At 44.4% G+C, this 20,672-nt stretch overlaps 1 protein-coding gene across 1 annotated transcript in view; it reads right to left on the bottom strand.

Annotated features, from left to right (window-relative positions):
* pola1 (polymerase (DNA directed), alpha 1) overlaps positions 1-20,672 on the bottom strand; it is a 149,531-nt gene that overhangs the window by 104,806 nt on the left and 24,053 nt on the right. The window lies entirely within an intron of this gene.

Raw genomic sequence — 20,672 nt, 5'->3', positions numbered from 1 at the left:
TCAGCGGATCAGAGGTGGCATGTTAAACCTCAGTGCGGCAGAGGCCCTTGTAAAAAGAGCCTGAGGCACCAGTGACGATTGTTTTGAAAAGCGCTCAGCTGAAAAGCATTTTGGGGATGACAGTCGACCGACTGAAATAGCACCTGTGGAGGAGAGGAAGGAACACACCACTGTCAGGACTGGGGTGTGAGAGGGGTGTGAGAGGTGTGTGTGTGTGTGTGTGTGATCCCCTCTTTCACTAACATGATCTCTCTCTCTCTCACCCACAAGATTTATAGCAGGGTGCAGGAATCTTGAAATTAAATGCAAACTGTTTTATGACCTTTTTTAAGACCTTTTCAATATATTTTAAGAGCTCAACAACGCCACTTCAAAGCTGTAACCGCTCCCATCAACATCAACCCACCCTTAAAGGAACACTCTGCCCATTTTCAACCAGCTTTGTATCATTAGAACATCAGTAGTATATCAGAAAACTGTAAACTGTTTTGAAGTCTGTCATTTAATTTGACAGTTATTGAGTGTTAAAGTGTGGACCAGTGACATCACTGGTCCACACTAACTCAAATTAATAACTCATTAACTCAAATCAACTCTCAATAACTGTTATTGAGAGTTGATTTGAGTTAATGAGTTATTAATTTGAGTTAGTGTGGACCAGTGATGTCACTGGTCCACACTTTAACACTCAATAACTGTCAAATTAAATGACAGACTTCAAAACAGTTTACAGTTTTCTGATATACTACTGATGTTCTAATGATACAAAGCTGGTTGAAAATGGGCAGAGTGTTCCTTTAACTTACATTTACTATACGTTGATTTTGAGACTGCAAAATTATAAGCTCTATGGAGCACTGCATCAATACAACATTATTCAGATAGGCCAGGAGGGAATAAAGCATAAATTGAGTGACTAACCCAAAGGCGAGGTTCGTTACAAGTAATACCAGTAGCATGCGCGCAGCCGCGCACACAGACACACTCTCTCTCTCACACACACACACACACACACACACACACACCTGTCCTGGTAGATGCCATAGCTGTGTTCTCATGTCTGCTGTTGGGAGGGTCAATCTGTTGTAAAGCTGTGTCTGATTTAATACAACCGGCTGAGATCACACATGCCAGCGTTCATCTAAAATAGCTCCACAATGACAACAATCCCCCGTGTCTAATCAATGACATACAAACACAGCACTTTAAAGGGCACATCCTGGGCCTGCCACTGCATTGCCTCTGGTAGGCCACGTCAAATCTGTTTAAATGCCGTCACGCAAATTAGCATTGCTTTATTTGTGGACAGTGACAGGGCTCGTTAAGATGTTGTTGCCGTTTAGGATAGCTGCCAATGGAAATTTTGAAAAATTATATAATTTGATATTATATTATAAATATTGAAAATAAGAATTTATTCTTAATTAACTTGCCTGATTAAATAAAGGTTGATGATGCAAAGAGCATAGTTAATGCTTAAGCATTAACTAACATTAACTAACCCGTAATTAATGTACAACCTTAAGTGTTACCCTTTAATCTCATACACAGAGCCAGGGGGATTATTTCTATAATTGTATTATCAAACAATCTATGGCAGCCATCTTAAATGTGCCAGCTACTGTACATGCAGTACATGACCAATCATGCCACCTGTTACTAACAGGTCTAGTTGGGATTCTATCGCCTTGTACCGTCCACCATGGGTTCCTTATATCCGGCTAGTGCAGGGCATGTCAGTGTCTTATATCTGGCTAGTGCAGGGCATGTCAGCGTCTTATATCTGGCTAGTGCAGGGCATGTCAGTGTCTTATATCTGGCTAGTGCAGAGCATGTCAGTGTCTTATATCTGGCTAGTGCAGAGCATGTCAGTGTCTTATATCTGGCTAGTGCAGGGCATGTCAGTGTCTTATATCTGGCTAGTGCAGGGCATGTCAGCGTCTTATATCTGGCTAGTGCAGAGCATGTCAGTGTCTTATATCTGGCTAGTGCAGAGCATGTCAGTGTCTTATATCTGGCTAGTGCAGGGCATGTCAGTGTCTTATATCTGGCTAGTGCAGGGCATGTCAGTGTCTTATATCTGGCTAGTGCAGGGCATGTCAGTGTCTTATATCTGGCTAGTGCAGGGCATGTCAGTGTCTTATATCTGGCTAGTGCAGAGCATGTGAGTGTCTTATATCTGGCTAGTGCAGAGCATGTCAGTGTCTTATATCTGGCTAGTGCAGGGCATGTCAGTGTCTTATATCTGGCTAGTGCAGGGCATGTCAGTGTCTTATATCTGGCTAGTGCAGAGCATGTCAGTGTCTTATATCTGGCTAGTGCAGGGCATGTCAGTGTCTTATATCTGGCTAGTGCAGGGCATGTCAGTGTCTTATATCTGGCTAGTGCAGAGCATGTGAGTGTCTTATATCTGGCTAGTGCAGAGCATGTCAGTGTCTTATATCTGGCTAGTGCAGGGCATGTCAGTGTCTTATATCTGGCTAGTGCAGGGCATGTCAGTGTCTTATATCTGGCTAGTGCAGAGCATGTCAGTGTCTTATATCTGGCTAGTGCAGGGCATGTCAGTGTCTTATATCTGGCAAGTGCAGGGCATGTCAGTGTCTTATATCTGGCTAGTGCAGAGCATGTCAGTGTCTTATATCTGGCTAGTGCAGGGCATGTCAGTGTCTTATATCTGGCTAGTGCAGAGCATGTCAGTGTCTTATATCTGGCTAGTGCAGAGCATGTCAGTGTCTTATATCTGGCTAGTGCAGGGCATGTCAGTGTCTTATATCTGGCTAGTGCAGGGCATGTCAGTGTCTTATATCTGGCTAGTGCAGAGCATGTCAGTGTCTTATATCTGGCTAGTGCAGGGCATGTCAGTGTCTTATATCTGGCAAGTGCAGGGCATGTCAGTGTCTTATATCTGGCTAGTGCAGAGCATGTCAGTGTCTTATATCTGGCTAGTGCAGGGCATGTCAGTGTCTTATATCTGGCTAGTGCAGAGCATGTCAGTGTCTTATATCTGGCTAGTGCAGAGCATGTCAGTGTCTTATATCTGGCTAGTGCAGAGCATGTGAGTGTCTTATATCTGGCTAGTGCAGGGCATGTCAGTGTCTTATATCTGGCTAGTGCAGGGCATGTCAGTGTCTTATATCTGGCTAGTGCAGGGCATGTCAGTGTCTTATATCTGGCTAGTGCAGAGCATGTCAGTGTCTTATATCTGGCTAGTGCAGGGCATGTCAGTGTCTTATATCTGGCTAGTGCAGAGCATGTCAGTGTCTTATATCTGGCTAGTGCAGAGCATGTCAGTGTCTTATATCTGGCTAGTGCAGGGCATGTCAGTGTCTTATATCTGGCTAGTTCAGGGCATGTCAGTGTCTTATATCTGGCTAGTGCAGAGCATGTCAGTGTCTTATATCTGGCTAGTGCAGAGCATGTCAGTGTCTTATATCTGGCTAGTGCAGAGCATGTCAGTGTCTTATATCTGGCTAGTGCAGAGCATGTCAGTGTCTTATATCTGGCTAGTGCAGAGCATGTCAGTGTCTTATATCTGGCTAGTGCAGGGCATGTCAGTGTCTTATATCTGGCTAGTGCAGGGCATGTCAGTGTCTTATATCTGGCTAGTGCAGGGCATGTCAGTGTCTTATATCTGGCTAGTGCAGAGCATGTCAGTGTCTTATATCTGGCTAGTGCAGGGCATGTCAGTGTCTTATATCTGGCTAGTGCAGGGCATGTCAGTGTCTTATATCTGGCTAGTGCAGGGCATGTCAGTGTCTTATATCTGGCTAGTGCAGGGCATGTCAGTGTTAGTCTCGGTTTCCAGACGTTTGGTGAGCGGCGCCAACAGCGCCACCTAACCACCAAACCTCTGGGAATTTACTGTTCCAAATCTGGTTCAGAGCCCGGCGAGAACGGCCGGCAGCAGACACGCCTACATTTATTATTAGAATTTTATTTGGTAGCGGCAATGCAATGAGTGCGTTTACATGCACACCAATAAACTGATAACTGTGAGTAATCAGTTTATCGCAATAATCTGATTTCTGCGTTTACATGCACTTTAATAATCCGACAATAGGAAAAACCCGGGTTTATATGATTCAGTCAATTAGTCGGATTTCTCTCCAGAAGGTGGCGGTAATTCAACTTTTTACATGCAACTTGTACATGCGCAGTGCATGCGCAGATGTATAAACCCACAAGAAGGGGAGGTACGGTGGTGCAGTGGTAAGCACTATCGCCTCACAGCTCGAAGGTCGTGGGTTCGATTCCCACCTGGGGACGAGGTGAACGCAATGCGTGCCCGTCCGCATGTCCTCGAGTGCCCACCGCCCGGGTGGGGTCGGCAAAAGGGGCTTTCTGTGTGGAGTTTGCATGTTCTCCCCGTGCCTCCCGGGGGTTTCCTTCATATAGGAACCCCCTTCACAAAAACATGCAATATCCTGGTTGCTGATGTGGTTCCTCCTCTGGTCGTTAAGGGCGCCTGTTCAGAGGGAGGGGAACTGGTTGGAATAGCGTGAACCTCCTACGTGCTATGTCCTACCGGTGAAGCTTCCTCTGTCAGGTGAAAAGAAGCGGCTGACTGACTGCCCATGTCTCGGAGGAAGCATGGAACCAGTCTCGGCTCTCCCCAGATCGGCAGAGGATGGAGTAGCAACTAGGGATGGGCATCGAATTTCGAATTTTCGAATAATCGTTGTTATTATCAAGGTCGACTTTTATTATTGAAATTCGAAATTCGAAAAAAAAAAAAAAATTTTTTTTTTTTTTTTTTTTTGAGTGAAATGTTGCATTGTCTCCCCTGATTCTAAGTATAGTCAAATCGCTTGGTTTGAGCAAGTAAAACATTTTTTATAAGCATTTTAAGCAAGGTTTTTATGGAAAAATGAATGGCGGATGAAATCCCATGAAGAGGGAGAGGGGGTGACTTTGGCACCCCTTTGGCACTCAGACCTGAGCCTACTAAATATTTAATGAACCACTCATGATTGTCAAAACTGTTTTTTATTTTCGAAAATGTCAATGTCATGTAACATGTTCTTTACTTCAGTGGTGCAATGCTTGTTTGAGCTAAAAATCCACAGCAGAAGCTTTTTATATTAATTAATAAAGCCGTAGACTTAGAATCAGGGGAGACAATGCAACATTTCACTCACAAAAAAAAAAAAAAAAAAAATTACCTTTTTAATTTTTTTTACATTTTTATTTTTATTTTCGAATTTCGAATTAAATTCGAATTTGGCCAGCGAATTTCGAATAGTGTTTTTGCTAGAAATGCCCATCCCTAGTAGCAACCAGGATTGAGAAATCAAATGAGCACTAATGGGGGATAAAATGGGATAAAAACGGGAAAAATAAATAAATACCGTAAATAAATAAACACACAAGAAACCTGATACGCTGTATACATGCTCTCAAAAGACGGGTTATTGGCCAAAAACCTAGGTATGTTTATCGGTTTATTCATAACCCGATAACGGCCATAAACGGATAAAGCTTATCGGTTTATGCTGTTTACATGACCATTTGAATAATCAGGTAACTCCAGAAATCCGCTAATACTGTTTATTGTCTGCATGTAAACGAACTCATAGTTCCAATATAGAGCAAGACACTGATGTGCTGCAAAGAGAGTTTATACCTGTTGTTTATTTTACAATAATTTTTCCTAGCCGGAAGTGGTCCGCTCGCTACTGTGAGTCATCAGCAGGCTCTGTAACGTTAGCCTCGGGAGTCGGGCTTATCGTTGGGGGAAAGACCTCTAGCCGCCGGGGCCGGATGAAACACGTCCTATTAACAGGTTATGTTTGTTTCTAAGTGATTAATATGTTTCTCCGCAAACGCGACAGCACCGGTTCTGCATGAGCGTCACTGCTCCCAGAAAGCAGGCCCGCCCACAACGCTCATGATTGGTTCTCCGATGCAAGGCTTCCAACAGCACCACCTAGCGTTATGAAAAGATTTAAATAGTAATATTCTCAGTCTTACAGTAGTGAAACGGATTAAGACTGAGAGCTGAGTCTATGTCAGTGTATTATATCCAGCTACCCATCCATGCAATGTCGCACAGTAGATTTAGATTAGTCGCCTAAAATACAAGATCAAGTTCAGCAGATAAGCAGAGTTTTTGGTCACACAGCAGCAGGGACATTTAAAACTTACTTTAGGAATGCCGTTCCCTCAACAGAAGGATTTGAAACCACTGAACTTGTGCATCCGACATCTCGTCCAGTCAATTAAAAACCATTTTATAATTATCTCCAGTCATTTACAGCCCCTATTAGTGACCCAGATAAAGACCAGCCACAAGTCAGATCAATCCATTATCAATGTTAATCCCTTTCCATTAGGCCGCTCTCACGTGACCTCATTAGTCGCGTTACCAAACTCGCCGTTTGGATTCTGAAACCTTGTCCCGTCCACCGCCGCCTCTCGCAGCCAAACTCATGTCGCCGAAATAGCCGCGTCGCTCCCATGTGACTATTTGTTAAGTCCACTTCTATCAGGAGTAAAGCCAGCTCTTTAAGAGGCCTAGAGGACCGTGGAAATATGCAGGCCCTCATTTCCCCTGACACGACGCGCGCACGCGCGCAAACACACACACACACACACACACACACACGCACACACACACGCACACACACACGCACACGCACACACACACACACACACACACACACAACAGGGGAGGAGGGTGGCTTATGTATTCTTACATCTTATTCGGGGAAATGTAAAAATGACCCCGGTGATTCTTAGACAACGGCAGCGATACAGAGAGAGTGACCCTGAATGAGAGAAATGCGGGCAACGATATTTACTCAGATGCGCACACACACACACACACACACACACACACACACACACACACACACACACACACACACACAACAGATTAGGGCGGCTTACATATTCATACATCTGATGAAGGTAAACTTAAACATGATGATTTGTGATTCTGCAGACAAGATGAACCTGAGGGACACAAGCAGCAATAACATCTACTTAGATTTCATTACAAGCACACTGTCACACACACACACAGGTTTAACCCCAAACTGAACTTTGACCCCGGCGCGGCGCACCCTCCTCTTGTTTCTATCCTTCACTCGGCATGCCAGCCAATAATGTCAACTACAAGCTCCTGTCAGGCTGTTTTTAAACACAAGGACAGAGAGACTCAATTACAGGAGAACGGCTTTCAGGAGTCAAGCTCCACCCTGAGACATGACACACACACACACACACACACACACACACACCTGCTAAGGGTTGTCACAATTGCTGGCAAGAGGGTCAAAGGTCAAACTAATCTGCGTTCCGCAACAATCAACAGCTTCCCCCCGGCGTGTGTTGTTAACATCACTCGATTAGCAAGACACACACACGGCGCGCACACATGCATACACACTTTATGAATGCAAAAAGCAGAGAAACGTTACATACAGAAAGGACAGATACAGATGCAGAAAAGGCTTGAGTTTAATGATTTTTTAAGCTGTTTAAGCCAACTCTCAATATTGGGCTCCTGAAAAATGTAGACTTTCCCCAGATGCCAGGCACCTTGTCAACTATACTCGCACTGTCAGGTGAGGACATTCTGTGTCCTGTGAGACATTTAAAGAAACCACAGAGGAAGATCACTGTCAGGTGAGGACATTCTGTGTCCTGTGAGACATTTAAAGAAACTACAGAGGAAGATCACTGTCAGGTGAGGACATTCTGTGTCCTGTGAGACATTTAAAGAAACTACAGAGGAAGATCACTGCCAGGTGAGAACATTCTGTGTCCTGTGAGACATTTAAAGAAACCACAGAGGAAGATCACTGCTAGGTGAGAACATTCTGTGTCAGGTGAGACATTTAAAGAAACTACAGAGGAAGATCACTGCCAGGTGAGGACATTCTGTGTCCTGTGAGACATTTAAAGAAACTACAGAGGAAGATCACTGCCAGGTGAGAACATTCTGTGTCCTGTGAGACATTTAAAGAAACTACAGAGGAAGATCACTGCCAGGTGAGAACATTCTGTGTCCTGTGAGACATTTAAAGAAACCACAGAGGAAGATCACTGCCAGGTGAGGACATTCTGTGTCCTGTGAGACATTTAAAGAAACCACAGAGGAAGATCACTGTCAGGTGAGGACATTCTGTGTCCTGTGAGACATTTAAAGAAACCACAGAGGAAGATCACTGTCAGGTGAGGACATTCTGTGTCCTGTGAGACATTTAAAGAAACCAGAGGAAGATCACTGCCAGGTGAGGACATTCTGTGTCCTGTGAGACATTTAAAGAAACTACAGAGGAAGATCACTGTCAGGTGAGGACATTCTGTGTCCTGTGAGACATTTAAAGAAACTACAGAGGAAGATCACTGCTAGGTGAGGACATTCTGTGTCCTGTGAGACATTTAAAGAAACTACAGAGGAAGATCACTGTCAGGTGAGGACATTCTGTGTCCTGTGAGACATTTAAAGAAACTACAGAGGAAGATCACTGCTAGGTGAGGACATTCTGTGTCCTGTGAGACATTTAAAGAAACTACAGAGGAAGATCACTGCCAGGTGAGGACATTCTGTGTCCTGTGAGACATTTAAAGAAACCACAGAGGAAGATCACTGCCAGGTGAGGACATTCTGTGTCCTGTGAGACATTTAAAGAAACCACAGAGGAAGATCACTGCCAGGTGAGGACATTCTGTGTCCTGTGAGACATTTAAAGAAACTACAGAGGAAGATCACTGTCAGGTGAGGACATTCTGTGTCCTGTGAGACATTTAAAGAAACTACAGAGGAAGATCACTGTCAGGTGAGGACATTCTGTGTCCTGTGAGACATTTAAAGAAACTACAGAGGAAGATCACTGCCAGGTGAGGACATGCTGTGTCCTGTGAGACATTTAAAGAAACTACAGAGGAAGATCACTGCCAGGTGAGGACATTCTGTGTCCTGTGAGACATTTAAAGAAACTACAGAGGAAGATCACTGTCAGGTGAGGACATTCTGTGTCCTGTGAGACATTTAAAGAAACTACAGAGGAAGATCACTGCCAGGTGAGGACATGCTGTGTCCTGTGAGACATTTAAAGAAACTACAGAGGAAGATCACTGCCAGGTGAGGACATGCTGTGTCCTGTGAGACATTTAAAGAAACTACAGAGGAAGATCACTGCCAGGTGAGGACATTCTGTGTCCTGTGAGACATTTAAAGAAACTACAGAGGAAGATCACTGTCAGGTGAGGACATTCTGTGTCCTGTGAGACATTTAAAGAAACTACAGAGGAAGATCACTGTCAGGTGAGGACATTCTGTGTCCTGTGAGACATTTAAAGAAACTACAGAGGAAGATCACTGTCAGGTGAGGACATTCTGTGTCCTGTGAGACATTTAAAGAAACCACAGAGGAAGATCACTGGCAGGTGACATTTTGTGTCCTGTGAAATATTTAAAGAAACCACAGAGGAAGATCACTGCCAGGTGAGGACATTCTGTGTCCTGTGAGACATTTAAAGAAACCACAGAGGAAGATCACTGGCAGGTGAGGACATTCTGTGTCCTGTGAGACATTTAAAGAAACCACAGAGGAAGATCACTGCCAGGTGAGGACATTCTGTGTCCTGTGAGACATTTAAAGAAACCACAGAGGAAGATCACTGCCAGGTGAGGACATTCTGTGTCAGGTGAGACATTTAAAGAAACCACAGAGGAAGATCACTGCTAGGTGAGGACATTCTGTGTCAGGTGAGACATTTAAAGAAACCACAGAGGAAGATCACTGCTAGGTGAGGACATTCTGTGTCCTGTGAGACATTTAAAGAAACCACAGAGGAAGATCACTGCCAGGTGAGGACATTCTGTGTCAGGTGAGACATTTAAAGAAACCACAGAGGAAGATCACTGACAGGTGAGGACATTCTGTGTCAGGTGAGACATTTAAAGAAACCACAGAGGAAGATCACTGCCAGGTGAGGACATTCTGTGTCCTGTGAGACATTTAAAGAAACCACAGAGGAAGATCACTGCCAGGTGAGGACATTCTGTGTCCTGTGAGACATTTAAAGAAACCACAGAGGAAGATCACTGCCAGGTGAGGACATTCTGTGTCCTGTGAGACATTTAAAGAAACCACAGAGGAAGATCACTGCCAGGTGAGGACATTCTGTGTCAGGTGAGACATTTAAAGAAACCACAGAGGAAGATCACTGCTAGGTGAGGACATTCTGTGTCAGGTGAGACATTTAAAGAAACCACAGAGGAAGATCACTGCTAGGTGAGGACATTCTGTGTCCTGTGAGACATTTAAAGAAACCACAGAGGAAGATCACTACTAGGTGAGGACATTCTGTGTCAGGTGAGACATTTAAAGAAACCACAGAGGAAGATCACTGCCAGGTGAGGACATTCTGTGTCAGGTGAGACATTTAAAGAAACCACAGAGGAAGATCACTGCCAGGTGAGGACATTCTGTGTCCTGTGAGACATTTAAAGAAACCACAGAGGAAGATCACTGCCAGGTGAGGACATTCTGTGTCCTGTGAGACATTTAAAGAAACTACAGAGGAAGATCACTGTCAGGTGAGGACATTCTGTGTCCTGTGAGACATTTAAAGAAACTACAGAGGAAGATCACTGCCAGGTGAGAACATTCTGTGTCCTGTGAGACATTTAAAGAAACTACAGAGGAAGATCACTGCCAGGTGAGGACATTCTGTGTCCTGTGAGACATTTAAAGAAACTACAGAGGAAGATCACTGCCAGGTGAGAACATTCTGTGTCCTGTGAGACATTTAAAGAAACTACAGAGGAAGATCACTGCCAGGTGAGGACATTCTGTGTCCTGTGAGACATTTAAAGAAACTACAGAGGAAGATCACTGCCAGGTGAGAACATTCTGTGTCCTGTGAGACATTTAAAGAAACCACAGAGGAAGATCACTGCTAGGTGAGAACATTCTGTGTCCTGTGAGACATTTAAAGAAACTACAGAGGAAGATCACTGCCAGGTGAGAACATTCTGTGTCCTGTGAGACATTTAAAGAAACCACAGAGGAAGATCACTGCCAGGTGAGGACATTCTGTGTCCTGTGAGACATTTAAAGAAACCACAGAGGAAGATCACTGGCAGGTGAGGACATTCTGTGTCAGGTGAGACATTTAAAGAAACCACAGAGGAAGATCACTGCTAGGTGAGGACATTCTGTGTCATTTAAAGAAACTAGAGAGAAGATCAACTACACTCTGGGCAAAGCTGCTTTGTTGTGCCCTTGACTGTTCAAACATGTCTCCCGGGCCTCTTTTTCGAGTAGCAACATAGGAATTTTGGCTGCGGCTGACGATGACTCTCTCATCTACCAGCCTCTTTGCAGAACATCTTTTTACACCAGCGGATGAACAAGGTTTTCCTGGCATGACAAATGCATGTAGCACTAGCAACCCCTTATAACGACACGTGTACGTAGTCAAATGTTTCATATATCAGCTTCTCTGCCCCCAACTGTTCTCTGGCGAACATACAAAAGAACCCAAAATAACGCGGAGGGGTTGAGGGGGACATCAATCTGTGGTGGACCCTCGCTGTGAAATCCTAAACCTTCACCTTCCTCTTAATGCCCCTCATCCCCCCTTAATACCCACACATGCCAGGCCAGAGCAGGCCCACAACAAATGGCTCCCCGACAAAGGGCAGAGTTCGGCCAGTAGCTCACACACACTGTCATGAACACACACACACACACACCAATAAATGCATGCAGAGATGCAACACAAGACATACTGTCGAGACAGACACACACACACACACACACACACACACACACAGTGTGGGGAGGGGAGCTAACTGGGGGCTTTCCCCTCTTAACTTGGTAAATCTGATCAGAAGTGCTATGGCCAAGGGTCTGTCATCCCCCCTGAGCCCCCTCATCTTAACCCCTCCCTGGGCTGAGAGAGCACTGTGGCCCCCGGCCTGACCCGGTCCTGGAGGGAGAGGGAGGAGGGGGGGGGGGGTTAGGCCTCAACTTAAAACCAGAGTGAGAGAAAGATGAGAGCAGCTCATCGTCCAATCAATAAATACACAGAACACATGCACATTCATCTGACCTGACACCCCCGCACACATGAAGGGCCCCGTGTGGAGAGGCGGGGACGTGGATTTAGACCGCTAACAGAGCAACCGCTCGGTGTACGTGTTACAATTATAAAAATAAAATGCCTCCTAAATCATGATATGAAAGTAGAGTGCAAATGTGACGATTAAAATGGAGGGGCAGGGGGGGCAGGGTGTAAAGGGTGATACCCACAAATACACTAGAAACCCTGCTATAAACGCCAGCTGGCCTTTTTGGCTCGCTGCGGTTGGAAATTACCAAGAACTATTTGGCTTATGGTCATTTAACTTCTGGGCAACTCCATGGGGTGTATAGAAGAGGAAGGAAAAGGTAGTGTACTGTTAGACTTCATTCAGACACCCCAATTGAGACACAGCATTAACTTATCCTATTTTAATATTGTTTGTGTGGCTGCATGACTGCATCGTTACACCGTACGTACACACTGAGCCACACTCAGAAGAAGCACATGACAGGCTTTTCAAGACGTGGTTAGCTAAAGAAATTAACTTTACACAATGTAGGTGTGTGTTTGAGTTGAGTTTGAGTTTATTTGATTCTCGCTCACAGTATTCACTGAATAAAAAGCAGAATTTAGTAGTGTGTAGTGTGTCATTTAGTAGCCATTTGTAAGCAAAGCACTTCGCTGTAAAATTAGCGTTGACCCAGCATTCAACATATTAACAGTTTGTCTTCACTTAAACATTGAGAAGCAGTAGAGATGAATATATCACTATAATTGCAACGGTATGTTAAGAGTTTTGAAAATTAGATCTTCCCCATTTGAGTAAAGAGCACAAAATTAAAACAATTCATGCCATTGGCATGAATTGGCCAGTGGGTAAGTGGGTAAAATAAAGTATTTTGGAGATACTGAGTGATAACCTCCAGCTAAACTTTTTTTTTCCCCAACTGGATATATAGCCGTTTGAAATGGAGATCTTCACATATTGCAAATTTAAATATAGATTTTGGAGGCTATTAGATAAAGTTTACCCAGTACATTTCTTTTCGACACCCCAAGTGGGAATCAAATGCCTCAGTGTGCGTGTGCAGTGTTGATGCCATGCTCGCCCCATATCCAGAAGCTGCAGTATAAATAGATCGTGTCCAGGATCATGGATACAAAACAAACAAAACACTAAGATACCGCAACGCGGGACGCCCTGCTGCCTCAGCGGGCTGTGGTCCATACTATGCACTCGCCATGTCGTGGGTTCAAATCTGACTGATGACCTTTTGCTGCATGTCTTCTCTAATCTTTCTCATCACTCTCCACTGTATACAGTTTAGTAAAGCAGACATGCCCTCATAATATCATCTATAAAACATAATCCCGTTTTTAAAGTGTCACTTCAGCACACTGGGTAACTGAAGGAGGGCGAGGAAAAGTTGAAAGCAAAGCTGGCCAACAGCAGATTTCAGGTTTAGCTTTGGGACAATTTGAACCATCACCCATGCCTGTAAGATCATTAAGGACCCCTCCCACCCAGCCCCCCCCCCTGTTCCAGCCCCTACCCTCAAGGAGACGCTACAGATCAATTCCAACCAAAACCACCGCTTCAAAGACAGTTTCTTTCCCACAGCCATATAGGGTTGCACGATATACCGGTATTAGTATGGTGCCGCGGTTCCCTGCCGTTAAAAAGGATACTATACCATGTTAATTTAGTACCGATACTTCAAAAAATGTCATGTCAGTGTGCGACCGTGGTGTTTGTTAACGGAGGAGAGAGACACAGCGGCATTAAAGTTGAGAGCCTGTGTCCCAGTTCACTTGAAGGCAACACATCGTTGCCTTGAACCAATGGTGACTCGTGAAAAGTGAAAAAAAGCTCTCTCTGACTCTGTCTGCTTCATGTGTGGGCGTGCCGACTTTCCCCCCTTCCCTCTCTGCTCGCTCTCTGGCCAGTCCTTCAGTCCTCACTGCAGCACCCCGACACACAAGACAGACACAGCGAAAATGGCAGCGGCTTGTTCTGATGCAAGCCGCCCAACGCTTGTAGAAAAAGCAGATGCACGAAGCGAAATATGGAAATATTTTGCTTACGTTGCCGACAGCGAAGGCAAGCCCGTGGACACATCGAAACCAGTGTGTAAAAGGTGCTTCAACGCGACCCAAGCGAAAGGCTCAAACACATCGAACCTGGCTAAACATCTTGCAGACAGGCACCCCGACCTGTTCAAAGAGTTTAAAGACCGACAGGTTAGCGAACGTGAACGATAAACATACATGCCCTCAAATAAGTGAAACGAGTATTGTGTGACAAGCAAACTTGTTTCACTGAAAACGTTTGCTTGTCACAATAGCCTACTCGTTTACAGTGAAACACGAGGCAATGTGCTGGAGCACAGATCTCTGCCAAGGAGCAAGTCATGACATGTAACGTTTAGGGGAGGGGACATCAGATGACTGCATACCATGTACAATATTTAATAACACTATGGCCCTCAATGCCAGTGTTATTAAAGCTTTTACATGGTAAGCAGTCATCTGATGTCACCTATCCTAATATTTACAATAATCTCAATTATTAATGATATACGAATTCATTGTAAAAAAAACACCTAGCCTACATGTATATGGGGGGGGATACATCACATAATAAGCCTACATTTCAATAGCCTACATTTATGTGTGAAAATAATATATATTACTAGATTAACGATAAATCTGGCACTTCATGTTAATGAAGCTTAAACCCAGGATTATTAACCCACATAGGCTACACAGTTGATGTGCACTAAAGTAGACTGAACACAAATGACTCAATACACCTTGGCAGAGTGCTGCACTTTACTGAGCACATTTTCTCATTTTCTATTTAGATTTTTTTTTAATTGAGTAAATTAGATATAAAAATGACAATGATATCAAACTGAAAATGTTTTGTCCCCTCTATTTATTCCACTACTTTTCCTGATGTTTTAGTTTTTTGCCGTGGTATCGTTTCAGTATCGGTATCGAGATACTTAGGCAGGTATCGGTATCGAACTCATAATTTTGGTATCGTGCAATCCCTAGAGCCATACAGCACCCCTCTCCCTCTCCCTCTCCCCCCTCCCCCCTCACCCTAACTATACGTCTGTTGGTCTTGTATCCTGTATTTATGTATTTATTGTTGGAAGTGGGAATGGTGTAACTGTCTAATTGTCTAAATGTATCAATGTCCTGTTTCCATGTTATGTCAGAGCTACAACATCATGTACTGAAACTAAATACCACCAACCTGGTTGCGTGGCAATAAAAGTATCTGAATCTGAATTTGGGACCATTTAAAAACAAGACCAATTTCAAGACCTGCTTGAAAAGTAAGAAAAGGAGATCTATTAGAATATATTGTCGGCGCAAGAGTTGATTTCTCACTAGAAGAGTAGGGTTGGCACGTTGGACGATGGCATCGACCATCGTGATGGGCCGACCCCCCATCGACCTCTGAGCCTTCTACATCGGATCATCGTAATTAATGATCTCTTCGAATTAAAATTGTGCCGTTTTAATAATAAAAAAGGCCAAGTCCACTTACCCTTGACGCGCGGGCGACATTAAACAAGCGCACCCAGTTCAGTTCAGAGAAGCCTCCCCTCCCCCTCCTCCGCTCTACTGCTTCTCTGAACTGGGTGCGCTTGTTTAATGTCGCCGGGGCGTCCCCCGCGCGTGAGAAGTCGGTTGTGTTGGTATGAAAACTTTTTAAGACAAAGAAGAAACTTCACGTTCTTTCCTGTTTTCAACCCAAAGTGAGTACAAGTCTTCAACTGTGAATTGAACTCGCCTGTTTCCAAAGTGAACGTTGCAGTCGCTCCATAGATAGCGCTATAATGACAGCAGCTGTAGCCTCAACTCTCTCATTAGGTTCAAAAGCCCACTCGAATCTAACGTTATATCAGCCAGTCAGTCAGTTTTCTGCCAGCTAGTTAAATTCAACACACACACACACGTTGTTGGTGAGGATCTGTAACGTTAACGTTAAGTTGTTTTGCGCCGTTCAAATTGCTGGTAGTGACAGCCCCACTGCTTCACTCGCCTGGCTCTGTGCTGTTAGCACAGAGAGGCTACTAGTAGCCTATCGAAGCCTGCTGGTCTCTGTAGAGCTCAGCTGTCCTGTTAATGTGAACGCATTGCAGCGGCCTAGCCAAATGGCAGCACGGCAACGACTTAATAAAGAATGAATTATTCCCCCCACCCCCGTCAATGACGATGCCATCGTCCATCACGATGGTTCACTGTAAAACAATCACGATGGATATTTTTTTGACATCTCACAACCCTATGAAGAGTTGCACATAAAAGGTGTGTTTTCAAAGTAAGTTAGTTCACCCCAAAATAAAGATGCAATCATCACTGTATCTACCCAAGCTGAAACTCCACTAGGGTTCGCAGGACCAGTAGTCGCGCTGGCCAGCCTCCCCTCCTTCTGTGAGAGGAGTGTGGCGGCGCAGGTCTCCATTGTGGGATTGCGATGGGCGGCGCTTAGCGGCAGTGCCCTTGGAAAATAGTTTCCAACAATCCAACTTGCCATTTTCAGGTTTCTGCCGTTAGCTTGCTAGCTAGTTAGCGTTGTCGTTTTCACTGCGGCGGCAGAGGACTACTGACAGCGACACACAGGGAGGAGGGAACGGAAGCCGCTCTGATTGACATGGTCGGAGCCAATGTCAGAGCTTCTGAAGTGGGGAGCGGAAATCGGGCAGCGTCTGAAATCGACGCCTCCAATGGGAGAGCAGCTGTAGAGCAGGGGAGGGCTTATGCCAGCAGCCTGTTTCCATGCAGCCAGACTATAGGACCAGCAAAGACACAGTGAGTTAGCCTCTAGAACAGGGGTGGGCAACTATTTTTCATGGGGGGCCACATGAGAAACCCAGATTGTTGCTGGGGGCCGAACAAATATTGTCATGCCGTAACCCATGGATGGGCAACTTTGATGATAGAGAGGGCCAGAAAAAAAAATCCTCGTTACCAGATTTTGCTGAGGGCTGAACGGCGCCAGCGTGAAAGATTTGGGGCATTTGAAGCCAGGTTTAGAGGAATAACTCATTTTTAATTAACAGTTGTGATGTCATTATTCAGTCTTAACCACCAATATTTGATCATTTTCTCACTCACTCCTATGTCACCACCTGCTCTCCCTGCAGGGCTTGAAATTAACTTTTTTGACCACCTGCCAATATGGCTGCTAGATTTTAAAGTTACCAGCCAATTAGAATTTCCACTAGCCGAAATGTTTTTCTTGAAATAAACCAGAATATGAGTGGGTTAATTTAAAGGCCCATTCCGTCAATTGTCACTGTTACTGACGCCGGTGGGCGTTAGAGTAACTGCAGGCAGCGTGTGTCTGGCCAGACGGGCTTCATTAGATAAATATTTATTTATTTAGTGTGGACTTTTTCTGGAGTCTGTGTTGTCGTTTCCTTTTGCTAGCAGCTAGCGACGAACGTAACGTTAGCCATTTCCTGTTAGCCATCTAGGACAAGAGACAAGCTCGTGAACGCGCAGACGTCACATCCTCTAGCTGTGGCGGGAAATGCTAACCCCTTCGAAACTGCGGTATTTCCATGTATCTTCTGAACGGCTGGTCGGAGAGAAACGCCCCTGGTCGCCATTTTTAAGTTACGTCAAGGCGCATTCACTCATTGCCAATAAAAAACACTTTGTGCACATTTATTTCTCGCCAGAACCAACGGAATGGGCCTTTAAGCATAAGTATCAGTAAGTGGCCCGGGATTCTCAAAGCCTGTGTTGAGGGTCACACAAGAACAAAAATGCACTCTTGAAGCTAAATAAATCCAAAACCAACAAGTTCATTATTTAAATGTTTACTTCAATGTAGAACAGTCATTTCTTACACATGAGATTACTTTTAGCCTTTTAGCCATAAAGATTATTGAAAGATATTCCATATTCCAGACTGAAATGCTATAACAGAAGTGCAGTATTGGCCAGAATGACATGAACATTTGGAAACGTATTCAGCGGGTATCTTGCATGTTGCCTTCAGATGCATTGTACTTTTTTTCTGCAATTCCATCGCGGGCCACACAGGAGGCGCCGGCGGGCCGCATGCGGCCCGCGAGCCGTATTTTGCCCATGTGTGCTCTAGAATTTGATGTCAGCCTTTTCTCAAACTACTCACGAGAACAGCTCGTGCAGCATAAGCCATGTGTTTTGTAGCCAAACAATTGCACTGTGGGTCAAAACATTGCTTGGTTACATTACAAAGAACTTTGATTAGTCTGCACATGGAGTTTTCATTTTGGGGTGATCTATTCCTTTAAAGCCTCTGAAACTATATATAAAGACAGGGTTCCAAACTGCATATTATGCTACCATTATTTTAGAGTGTGCGGGTAAACATTTCATGCAGTCGCATTGGTGCGAGTGCAGGATGATCAGCTGAGGTGCGAGTCCGTACTGCAGTGCTTCTCACACTTACTAACTCCACTTGAATTTGCACTACGATTAAGAAGGCATTGGTCTTATAGTCTATTTATGTCTGGAATAACAACAAATATCATAGATTCTACAATAGTTTGGGTATGCCATGATCCAGAAGAGAGACATCTCTCTACTCAGCCTGCCTGTGTGTGTGTATGTGAGGAGGAGGAGGAGAGTGCTCCTCACACTCACACTGTCACTGCCTCTGCTCAGATACACACTAGGGATGGGCATCAATAATCGAAAATCGATAATTGATCGTTAAGGAACCACGTCGATCATATGGAATTTTTATAGATTTTTTTCCTTCTTCAAATAGATGTGCTGAAAGAATGGATTTCACTATGTGATCGCAACCAGGTGAGGAGGGTGCAATCTAACTAGTTTTAGGAGACAGAAAACTATGGGGGCGGGGCTGCCCGAGGTGATGACATCAGCACTCAGCAGCCACCGGAAATTAGGTGGAAGCGGAAATGAAGAAAATGTTTAGGACCATTTCGAGTTAAAAGACGACTTTGCTCACTGCAAGCACTGCGATGCCGTGTATAAGTACAACACGCAAGCAGCAATGATCCACCCCTTGAGCAGCGTACATCCGAGCCTGGTTAACGTGCGTTAATGTGTGTTTGTGTCTCACCCTGCCCCGAGTACTCATCTTCCTAAACAAGGATCAGTAGGCTGGAGTTAACTTCACTTTGCTGTTTATGAGTGGACACTAGTCACCAACGCCTTCATATGTGAGTCACTAGCCATGTTCCCATTTAAAATGCAAATTCGTTTTTGCGAATCTTTTTAAAATTCGAAAAAACAAAATGCAAATTAGGTGCGTTTCCATCGGGTTTCCATTAAATGGGTTGAAGTGGAAATAAACAATGCACGTACGTGACGTACTGTAGGTGAATACGTTTCGTTTCCTCCAGATATTCCTGTATTCTGGTTTAACACGCTTTCTCTAACTTGGCCCAGTTGTCGTTGTGGCGTTGTGGCCACTAGTAGATGCGTTCCATAACACACGGCCAGAACGCAGGCTATTCTGTTGCCCACTGAATGTATTCTGTTACACACTGTTATTGAGTTAATTGTAGCAATATACAAGTTCATATTCTCGGCTTGTAGCGTACGAATCGGGGGCTGTAAGAGAGATCAAAGCGGCTGGATCAGGTGCACAGGGGGGAGACCACGGCTTCAATATATAAGATATTAAATATCATCAACGTTGCCAATTGATTTGTACTGCCGCCACCCACGGCTCATCCAACAGGCATTTCTGCACTCGTTTTTGCCCATGACATTATTCAGGTGTTTTTATATACAGTAGATGACAATAACAAAGGAAAAGAATAACATTTCGAAATTTGGGTTGTTTACACTGACTTCAAGGCGGTTTAAATTATTTTTCGGAAATGGTTCCGGGGCGGCAATGTCATTCTGCTGCTACTGTTTTGGTAAAAGTAATGCAAAAGTAGTGTAATAAGTAACGAGCTACTCTACACAGAAAGTAATATTGTAAAGTAACTTATTACTTTCAAATGAAAGTAACTAGTAATATGTAGTATATCACATTTTGAAAGTAACTCGCCCAAAACTCTAAATAAGGGCCGAGAGTGCTGATGCTCCCTGGCTTAGAGATGGAGAGGGAGGTGAACTGTAATTAACCCGTCCGCCTGTGGTGAGAAACTCCCACCTGTAGCAGCGAATCAAGTGCACACACCTTCTACAATGTAGCTCTGTCAACGCAACAACAAGCATGCCTCGAGGCACACACACAGCCTGACAACATAACAAATACACACTCACACTGAGTGGCCCCGCCCTCTATTAGAGAACACAATGTGTGTGTAAGGGGATCTTAATAAAGGGTTCCCCCGAGGCCCAGCCAAACGCCTCTCTGTGCTCAGGATGTGTACTGTTAGAGCTCATTAAATGAACACATGAGTACTACCACTGACATACTGCGCGAGTGTGTGTGTGTGTGTGTGTGTGTGGTGTGTGTGTGGTGTTCAGTTACTCTTACAATACCACACTAACCAGATATAGCTGTTTATGTCACGCAGGACACACGTCTCCATGCGCCAAGTTTACGAGTGTGCGCATACCTGTATTGTTCCATATGCCTGTGTTGAAAGACCTCTTTACAAAATTACACTTTGAATGGAGTGTGA

The sequence above is a fragment of the Poromitra crassiceps genome, assembly GCF_964638095.1.
Source record: "Poromitra crassiceps genome assembly, chromosome: 2".
NCBI classification, from domain to species: domain Eukaryota; kingdom Metazoa; phylum Chordata; class Actinopteri; order Beryciformes; family Melamphaidae; genus Poromitra; species Poromitra crassiceps.
The sequence above is the reverse complement of the archived record's forward strand: the minus strand, read 5'-3'. Positions and strand labels throughout refer to the sequence as shown.